We start from the raw sequence: 9,575 nt of genomic DNA, 5'->3' as shown, positions 1-9,575 counted from the left end.
TAAATGTACTCGTATAATATAACTAAAACAAAAATGGGCTAAGTTCAAAGTTTGCATCTGGGTATTACTGGTAACATATGTAGGTTTGTACCAACTTAACCACGTCATTGCTGAAACTAAAAAATAACTATAGTTTTATGGCTAACAGAGTTATACGTAAATGCTTGAATTCCAATATTTTGAGAATAAAAAAGTCTGCCTTTTAAAAAAATATTCGTATATCTTCAAAAACTTTCAGCAGGTGCTTCCAGTTATGTCAGTGAAAAATATTGACCTTAAAGTTTTACAGTACCATAAAGTATGTAATTTTTACATACATACGTACATATCTAGGCCCCAGGAGTTTTAAAGAAATAAGTTGTTATTTAAATATTTTAAGTTTAGTTAATTTTAATTGATTTATTAGTTGTTATTAAGTAAGATAGGTAAAACACAAATAACTTGAAAAGGGGCAAAACATTTCAAAATTTTAATTTTACTCAAAAGATATATTACTAAGAATAGTGGATTGTAGCGACTCTTAATGCTCTAAACACTTCCCACAGTCCTTCCATTAATGTTATATTTGTTGTTTCCCAATTTCAGCTTGCCTCTTCCTGGATTTCATGAAGTTTTTTCTTTGTTTTTCAGATGGCCGCCTTAAATACATTATAATTCAACGCCAATCAATTTGCATGAATGCCTTCATCGATTTTTCTTAAAATCCCAGCTTTAATGCAAATTTAATCTGATTTGCAATGATTTTTTCTGCTTTGTTGACATTTTTAACACACTAACTATAAATAACCCAGAAGTTCAAATGCTCATGACAAACTACGTATCTATATATGTATATGTATATACCTCGCGACATCTGCAATAATTTTTACATAGAAATTTAAGGAATACATATGTATGTAGCAATTATTTTCCTGGCCAAACAAACGGTTTGAAAAAAAGATAAGCTCAAAAAAGTTAACCAAAACATCCTTATTGCCGTAATTAACTAAAAGTTAACTTTTTAGAGCGGTACGTTGAACGCTCGGTCAACTTAGCCGAAGGTTTAACTTTATCGCGAGTTAATTCTACTGTACGAGGTGTGTTCAAAAAGTATCGCGATAGTTTGCTGACAGTTTTCTTCGATTGCAGGGGCATGGTGCATCATGAGTTCTTGCCACAGGGAAGAACGGTCAATGAGGAATATTACCTGCAAGTTATGCGCAATTTGCGCGAAGCAATCCGCCAGAAACGCCCGGATTTGTGGAAGAACAAAAATTGGCTTTTGCACCACGGTAACGCCCCTGCTCACACATCGTTGCTTGTGTGCGACTTTTGGCCAAAAACAACACACTAATGATGCCGCAGCCACCGTATTCCCCAGATCTGGCCCCCTGTGACTTTTTCTTGTTCCCTAAATTGAAGAGGCCCATGAAAGGACGACGTTACGCTTCTCTTGACGAGATAAAGACGGCATCGAAGGAGGAGCTGAAAAAGATAAAAAAATTATTTTTTGAAGTGCTTTGAAGATTGGAAATACCGTTGGCACAAGTGTATAATATCTCATGGGGATTACTTTGAAGGAGACAAAATAGATATTCATGAATAAATAAATAATTTTTGAAAAAACACAAAATTCGCGATACTTTTTGAACACACCTCGTATTTTAATTTAGAAAAATCACATAACTGTTTCAATATTAGAAATTTGTGCCACTTCATTTTCAATTGATAAAGCCCGTCACAAGCATGATCGAATACAAGATTACGACAAATATTTAGCGTTACTTTTTATTAAAAGCCATTTTAATCATTCACTTAATTTTCAATTACGTTGTCAATAGATAAAAATATTTATTTGGAAATTATTCAAATGTACCCGTAATACTATTATAGTAATTTCATTAGAATTAATAAATTAAATTTATTTCAATTAACCAATGTGTCTGCGTTTCTGTTTAGAATTTTTATCCTATGCTCCTTCTTCCTATGCTCTTTCTTCCATCTAAAAAGGATTACATTTTTCAATAAAATGTAAACAATCAACATTTGTTTTTCGAAGGAAAATCAAAGTAATCATTAAATTCATTCTACAATTAGTTAAAATCATTATTATAAAATATAGTTCATTTTGAAATTTTGTACAAAACTTACAAATTTTCATCCATATTCCTTAAATCGCAATGAAAATATTTACATTTATATTATACTTACACACATAAATTTATTTTCTCTTGCTCTTCTAATGTGGATCATTTACAATGCGTAATCAACTATCAAAATTACTTGACTACAGCTCAAGAAATAAGGAATTTTTTTCTTTAACAATTACTTAAGAGCTGGATACGGATTTTTACAACACCCTTATTGCCGTAATTAAATTTCGTTAGAGAAAATATAATTAAAAAGTCCAATAGTGTGGTCTTTTGAGCAAATTTTCTGCCAACAGTATGTACTTCGTAGCATAATTCTGTTGCGTCCACTCCGTCAATCCACTGTGAGTTACTGACTTTCAAATTTTTTACAATGTTGAAAAATAGATGTGTATGTAAAACTTTGCATCTGATCAAAGTTTTAGTAACTTTCAACTGATCGTACCTTCCATCGATTGAAGACAATGCAATCAATAATGACAAAACAGAGATGAATTTCAAAGTTTTGCTTAGCATCGCGAATTGACTCATCTGCTCCCTCATAATTAAACTATATTTTCCGTTGTCGCAAGCAAGTGCCGTTTTTGATTGGAAGTATGTATGTACTTATATACATATAATAAAAGCTACTATTAAAAAAAATGCGTAAATGTGAAATAATGAATTTTATATAATACATACCAGTAGAAGAATGGAGGACGGAGTCATGTCAAGAAGTTCATGCAAGTGAGGAAAGTTCTCTGATCGCCATTCACTTGGGAGCGCCAAAAGCGATTCTTTCACATATGGCTCAAGCAGCTCACGACTTCCGGTCCTAAACCAAGTGTCCTTACGGTAGCCAAAGAAAGTTTAAGTTCGAGATAATGTGAGAAGGCGAAACATCACCTCAACAGGGTTATGCGCTGGGTTTGGGACCTGCCATTCAAAAAACGTCCCAAATGACAAAGTTTAAACAGCCTGGGATGTATGTATACCCAGTGTATTTATTTTAATAAAGGGGGCTTGTGCTTAGTATTAATTATATTACTATATCTCTTATATTGCTAATGAAGCAATTTAAGTTCAACAACCACTTATCTTTAACCCGTGATCTTATCCGTTTAATTTAAAAACTTGATTAGGTGCAATATTTTGAGATAGCTGTATTTCTCCACTTTATACACACATATATAGTAGTGAACAATTGAGAAATATCGTAGTTTTCCACTGGGAATAAAAAAGATGTAGGTGTCTGATTGTTCGTACTGGTGGTAATAAGTTTCCATGTCGATATAAGCGTCGTTTACACAAATAAACTCGCGAGTCGTGGGTTGCAAGTAAGTAGCGTAACGGCGTTGAACTGAAAGTTTGATTACTTAGGTAAATAAATAATAATCTGTTTTTCATTGAAAGATTCTGTATGGCATAATTGAGCAACGCCACAAAGACGGATGGAATTCGTTTGTAAACAAAATCATTGGATTTTATGCGAATGATTTTTGTTTATAACTTTATATATGCGAAGAGCTAATAAAAAATATGATTTACACAGTCATATAAATATTAAGCCCTTCCATACAATTAACATACATAGGTCTTGTATAGTGGTGTTGCATTGAAAACCTGGGGAGGTCCATATACTTGTACATACTTATGCATGAAAAAAGTTACCATAATTATCCGTATTTAATACAAAATACGTACATACATATTGATATAAAATATGTAAGTACATACTTATATTGTTTATTATACTTCAAAGTGTGATTTCCAAGTAAGTAATCTGAAATTACTATTGCATTAGTATTTGTGGAAGCATTTTATTACTTCTAACAAGAAATACCGATAATGAAACACTAAAACCGATTTTGTTTAAAAATATAGATGTATGTATGTATGTACATATATACAATACTAGTAGTGGATTTTATTCATATAATAAACTATTCAATACAGTGAAAATTTTATCTACGGATAAATGAAAACACGTTTTTGTCGGTATTTGAATATGTTCATACAAATAATAGCGGGATTCTGTAACCAGTCTCTATTTGAGACATTTTGAGGTAAAGTCTCGATTTGAGACTAGTTAATATTCACTTACCGTGCGATTCTGTAACGTGAGACAGTCTCAAGTCTCTAAATTTGAGATTTTGAGTTAGAGACAATTTTTGAGACTTGAGATGATTTTGCTATTCTGTAAGTGACAGTCTCAAAATCTATTACATTTCATTATTCAGAGATGTTTTTACACTTGAATGAAAATAAATATGTCGATAACAAATATTAAATTTCCTATAGCATAGTCAAAAAACATAATTATCAATAAAAATAAAAATATATGTTGACTTTGTTTCATAATATTTACGAAATTTATGTAAAATTGATTTATTTTTCATATATTCGTGTTTGAGTTGCTTACAAAATATAAAGAAACGACAATCGATTAAAATCTATGATGATCTCTATTCAGTATATTCAAAATGGCAGACAAGAGCTCTTTTTAGTTTTGTGACCTGCTAACTACCAGGTCTCAACATTTTGAGACTAACGCTAGAGACTGTTTAGTGAATAGTAACTAGTCTCAAATTGAGACTTTGTCTCAAAATGTCTCAAATAGAGACTAGAGACTGGTTACAGAATCCCGCTATTAGTCTCAAGCGTTAGTCTCAAAATATTGCCTCAAATTTGAGACCTTATAGTTAGAAGCTCACAAAACTAAAAAGAACTCTTGTCTGCCATTTGGAATATACTGAATAGAGATCGTCATAGATATTAATCGATTGTAGTTTTTTTTATATTTTGTAAGCAACTCAAACACGAAAAGGTTAAAAGTTTTTTTGATGATGTTATAGAAAATTTAATATTTGTTATCGACATATTTATTTTCATTCAAGTGTAAAAACATCTCTGAATAATGAAATGTAATAGATTTTGTGACTGTCACTTACAGAATAGCAAACTCGTCTCAAGTATCAAAAATTGTCTCTTACTTAAAATCTCAAATTTAGAGACTTGAGACTGTATCACAGTACAGAATCGCATGGTAAATTTCACAGTGTCTGGTTGCCAGCCTTTCTGTCCATTTTTTATTTATGAGTAGTTTTTACTATCGTATCTTCAAAGTTGGTTCGAACTGGAGAGGGTGTGCTAAATTTTGCTGAAATCGGTTCAGTAGTTTAGGAGTCCATCGCGAATAAACAACGTGACACGTAATTTTTATACATACATATATTAAGGTCACTTAATATGTATTCTGCAAAAGAAAATCTAAAATTTGTGTTGCATTCATTTAATCAAATGGTGAAACTGTGTCACGTGTGTTTTCATGTTTACGTAAACAATGTGTTGGCAGAAAACTGTTTTTATATTTATACCCTGAACAGGGTATATTAAGTTTGTCACGAAGTTTGTAACACCCAGAAGGAAGCGTCGGAGACCCTATAAAGTATATGCATATACATATAAATTATCAGTATGTTGAGCTGAGTGGATTTAGCCATGTCCATCTGTCTGTCTGTCCGTCTGTATATATACGAACTAGTCTCTCAGTTTTGAAATTTTGCAAACGTCATTTTCTCTTCGAGAAGATGCTCATTTGTCGGAACTGTCCTATAAACTGAACGATCGGAATCAAGTTCTTGTATGGAAAACTTTCACATTTGTCAATGTATCTTCACGAAATTCGGTATAGATTATTGTTCATATCGGGGCACTATAGGATATAGCTGTCATACAAACCAAACGATCGGAATCAAAGGCTTGAAAACTTTTGAATTTGACCATATACGTGGAATGAGAATTAAGTAAAGAGACAGAGCTATACAGCGATTCCAGCGCGTTTTCCATGCTTCGTAATATTTCTGGAACGCTTCGACTGGGATGTCCGCGAGTCGACTTGCTCATGCGAGCTTTTTAGGGACGGGGGGCGCGCGGAGACAACCATTGTGAGCTTTGGCGTTTGGTTTCCGGGTCGTAAGAGCACTATCACCATACACTCTTACAATTTTAGCGTACGTTTCCGAAGCTGTTTCGCCCAATCTGGCGCAAAATTTTATCGCGACGCGTCGCTCTTGATTTCGTTATTCCATTTTCGTGACGAGCACTGCAAACACACGTCTACTCAACCTGACGCAGTAGGTGAACTAAACAAGCTAGAGCGATGGTACATATATCAATGGAGAGGGGAGGGATGCCGGAAAAAGAGAAAGAGAATTTCTCACAAGCGCGGCAATAAAATAAGTCTCATTACTTAATTGTCAAATCCCGTATATCGGCTGCACCGAAGCTAACGTTTTTTCTGTTTTTTTTTCTAAAAAATAATAAATATTTGTGCTCAGATCATAATCTTTTCATAGTTTTTCCAGTAAAGAAATAAGGAAGCAATTAATATAACGGGTTAAAGCTTTGCACAAATATGCCACCTTATGACCCAAAAATTTTTTAAATTCAATAAAATCTTTTCAAGCCCCTAGGTATCGACTATTTCGATCCCGGTATCTATAGTTGCCTTGTTATCAAAAATGTCGATCAATGTGTGATATATATATCTGAAATTAAGGGATAATCCTCCTCGGCCAATATGTGAGTTATCCCAATGAAAATAAGTGAGAGTGTTATGTTCATAACAGTGCATCTTTGTGCCTGAAATAGATAAATTTGACTGAAATTTGACCTAGACCCTATATAACTAATATCAGAATTTGCGAACACCTTATAGTATTTCCCTGGCTTTGATTCTTGCAAGTCGGTTGCACCCGAACTTAGCCCTTCCTTAATTGGATAGTAAAAACCATTCATAAATAAAAAAATACAGTGAAAGTTCTATTAAATAGACGCTCTATTAAGTGGGCATCTCCATTAACCATGCATTCTGGCCGGTCCCACAATTTGTTGATTATTAAGTACAATCGGACAACTCTATTAACTGAACAGAAACGCTGGTAACCAGATATTAGAAAGCGGCCTTAAATTCGTAAGTTTTTCAAATGAAATTTATTTGTATGAATATATTCAAAATTAAATCTCAAGTACAATCCCTTGGATTCTTATTTAATAGTTTATTATATAAATAATAGCGGTATTCTCTTGCTCTTGCAAAACCCTTGCACGGTGCATGAATTGCAACGACACGACAACAAACACACGCAGAAAAATATTTGCAAGGGCTGTAAAATATGCCGGACCAAAACCCATGCTTATTTGCGTGCAATGTCACGCAAAAATATAATTGCAACCCTGTTTTAGATGCCATTTTACTTGAATACATATGTATTTTGACGTTAAATTGTTGAGGAAGGTAATTTTTTAAATAGATTTTATAATTTCTATTTAAATTATAAAGATTTTTTTGTTAAGAATGAATGCAAAAGGTGCGCGAATTTACAATAGCCATGCACAATAGTCATTTACAATAAATTCACTAAATCAGTCGTTCATATATCACTATATTCTGCAATGGGTGCTCTAGTGTCCTATATTTATTTCGGTATAGGATTTTTGCAGTCTGCAATCTTGCAAGAGCAAGAGAATCCCCCTAATGTTATAAAATGTATATCACAGCAAAGTGGCCGGATCCACTATTATATGGGACCGAGACCCAAAATTAATATCAGTAACGCGCTATTTGCATACCTCATTGGTAGTGAGGAAATACCCAAAAGTTATTTATAAAATGCCCAGTCTAAGATTTTTCAGCAGTGGCATCATTGACAAATGTTATAAAAATGCGAGTTTTGACAGCTCTCTCTCGAATTAAAGAGTTTATCCTTTTATCTTTGCCTATGTTGCTTCGCCCAGAGATAAAGAGATCCCCAACTCTCCTCTCACTGGAAATGTGAGAACGGCTCACCTACCGAGCTTTGACAGTTGACTGGATTGGGTAGGTTTTGACGTTTTGCAATTGGAATGACTGGAACGGCCAGATTGAAATTATACCAAAAATATATGTGAACGAAGGAATTTGTTGCCTCCATTCAAGATCGCTAATAAAAATTTAAAACAATGAAAATCAAATAAAATGTGAAATTTAAATATATTTCATGAATCGTTTTGTGGTTTGATGCATAATAGAATTAATTTTCAATTACAAATGATTAAAAACATATATTAATTGAGAACTTAATTCACCTTATTAAGTATTGAAAGATCAAAAATGAGTTGTTTTAATATACCATAAAATCATATAAAAGGATTTAAGTAGTTTCGCAATATATTAAAAGTCCATTATATAATAATTTGGAATCGTAATAAATGTTGGGTGTTTTAATTTAAATGGCCAAAAATTCTTATTTTGTTCGACCTGGCCATAATAGAAAATGTTATAAAAAATGCTTATTTTGAGGCGCTCTCACACTGGAATAAGTTGGGCATCCAATTACCCATGGTTTCGCCGTTGTCTCATCAATGACTGAACAATGGAGCGTAAGCATATAGGCGAAGTAAGCACAATTGTGCTATGAAATGCCGACCACTGGCCAACGATCGTTTAGCGTTTTGCTGGTGTAGAGGCAGTAATATGGTTAATTGTTGTGAAGGAGGAAATTATATGAGCATTTTGTCGAAATATTCCCTGAAGGAAATACCTGAATATTTTTATATTCATGTCTACTAATATGCAAAAGTTATTTCAAATTCTATTCCTACAATAAATAGTGTGAAAATATTTATATGATAACCACGCTCATCCGAAAAAGAGGGTGGGTACAAGGTTATATTGAAAACTACTAAACGTGTAATAACTATGGAAATAAAATTTTCAGAAATATGATACCGCAAGACTTTTTTGACAACCCAAAAACCCAGAAACTGTAATTCTTAATTTGTCTAAATTTGTTTCATCAAAATCGGACAAGTGGTTCGCGAGTTATGTTAAATTACGTTTTTGCCAAAATGTTACAACTAAGCGAAAAAACATCAAGATAAGGAAAAAATTTAAAAGGTCATAAAAAAAACTGACACATACGAACGCCAAACCCTTTGAGGGTTTTACTATACTGACCTAGTACCATCACCCTGACTTGGAATTTCTCACCCCCCAGACAATAATCTCAAAAATGTTCCACAGTGTTATATGTCGTGTCGGTCGCGCATAAAAAATAAACGAATCTCTAGGTGTAAATTTGTAAACATTGGAATTAGCATTATTTTTCTCATATAACTCTAAAAATGCTCAATTCTGCTATTTTCGTGGTGAAAAACGCTTATAATTTGTCTGTGGTGAGACTCCCTCATCTCTGCCGAGTACCCCTTCGAAAAGTTAAGAGATATTTGAAACGTGAACCTTCTCTATTATAAACGTTTTTGAATTGAAGTACTATTTGGTTATGTTGTCGTTTGAAAAAAATTTATGTTTTGCTTTTAAATAAAACTATAAGCTATAATAAACTAATTTAAATAGTTTTTGAATATTAACTGTAAATAGAAAGAAAATGCTGATACTCTTATTTCGGAAAAATATTTTTCCGA

At 32.9% G+C, this 9,575-nt stretch overlaps 2 long non-coding RNA genes across 2 annotated transcripts in view; one reads left to right on the top strand and one right to left on the bottom strand.

Moving 5' to 3' along the window:
- Nucleotides 1-359: 359 nt before the first annotated feature.
- LOC109579708 (uncharacterized) lies at nucleotides 360-3,800 on the bottom strand. The gene is made up of 3 exons (XR_007421304.1): nucleotides 2,811-3,800; nucleotides 2,191-2,734; nucleotides 360-1,464 (listed from the first exon to the last, which is right to left on the bottom strand). It is a non-coding gene; the product is annotated as an uncharacterized LOC109579708 (long non-coding RNA).
- A 1,374-nt stretch (nucleotides 3,801-5,174) lies between these two features.
- Nucleotides 5,175-9,575, top strand: part of LOC125775710 (uncharacterized) — a 57,224-nt gene continuing 52,823 nt past the window's right edge. Inside the window, exon 1 of the long non-coding RNA XR_007421317.1 lies at nucleotides 5,175-7,083. This is a non-coding gene — a long non-coding RNA (uncharacterized LOC125775710). The remainder of the gene's footprint in view (nucleotides 7,084-9,575) is intronic.

The sequence above is a fragment of the Bactrocera dorsalis genome, chromosome 1 (genome assembly GCF_023373825.1).
Source record: "Bactrocera dorsalis isolate Fly_Bdor chromosome 1, ASM2337382v1, whole genome shotgun sequence".
NCBI classification, from domain to species: domain Eukaryota; kingdom Metazoa; phylum Arthropoda; class Insecta; order Diptera; family Tephritidae; genus Bactrocera; species Bactrocera dorsalis.
The sequence above is the reverse complement of the archived record's forward strand: the minus strand, read 5'-3'. Positions and strand labels throughout refer to the sequence as shown.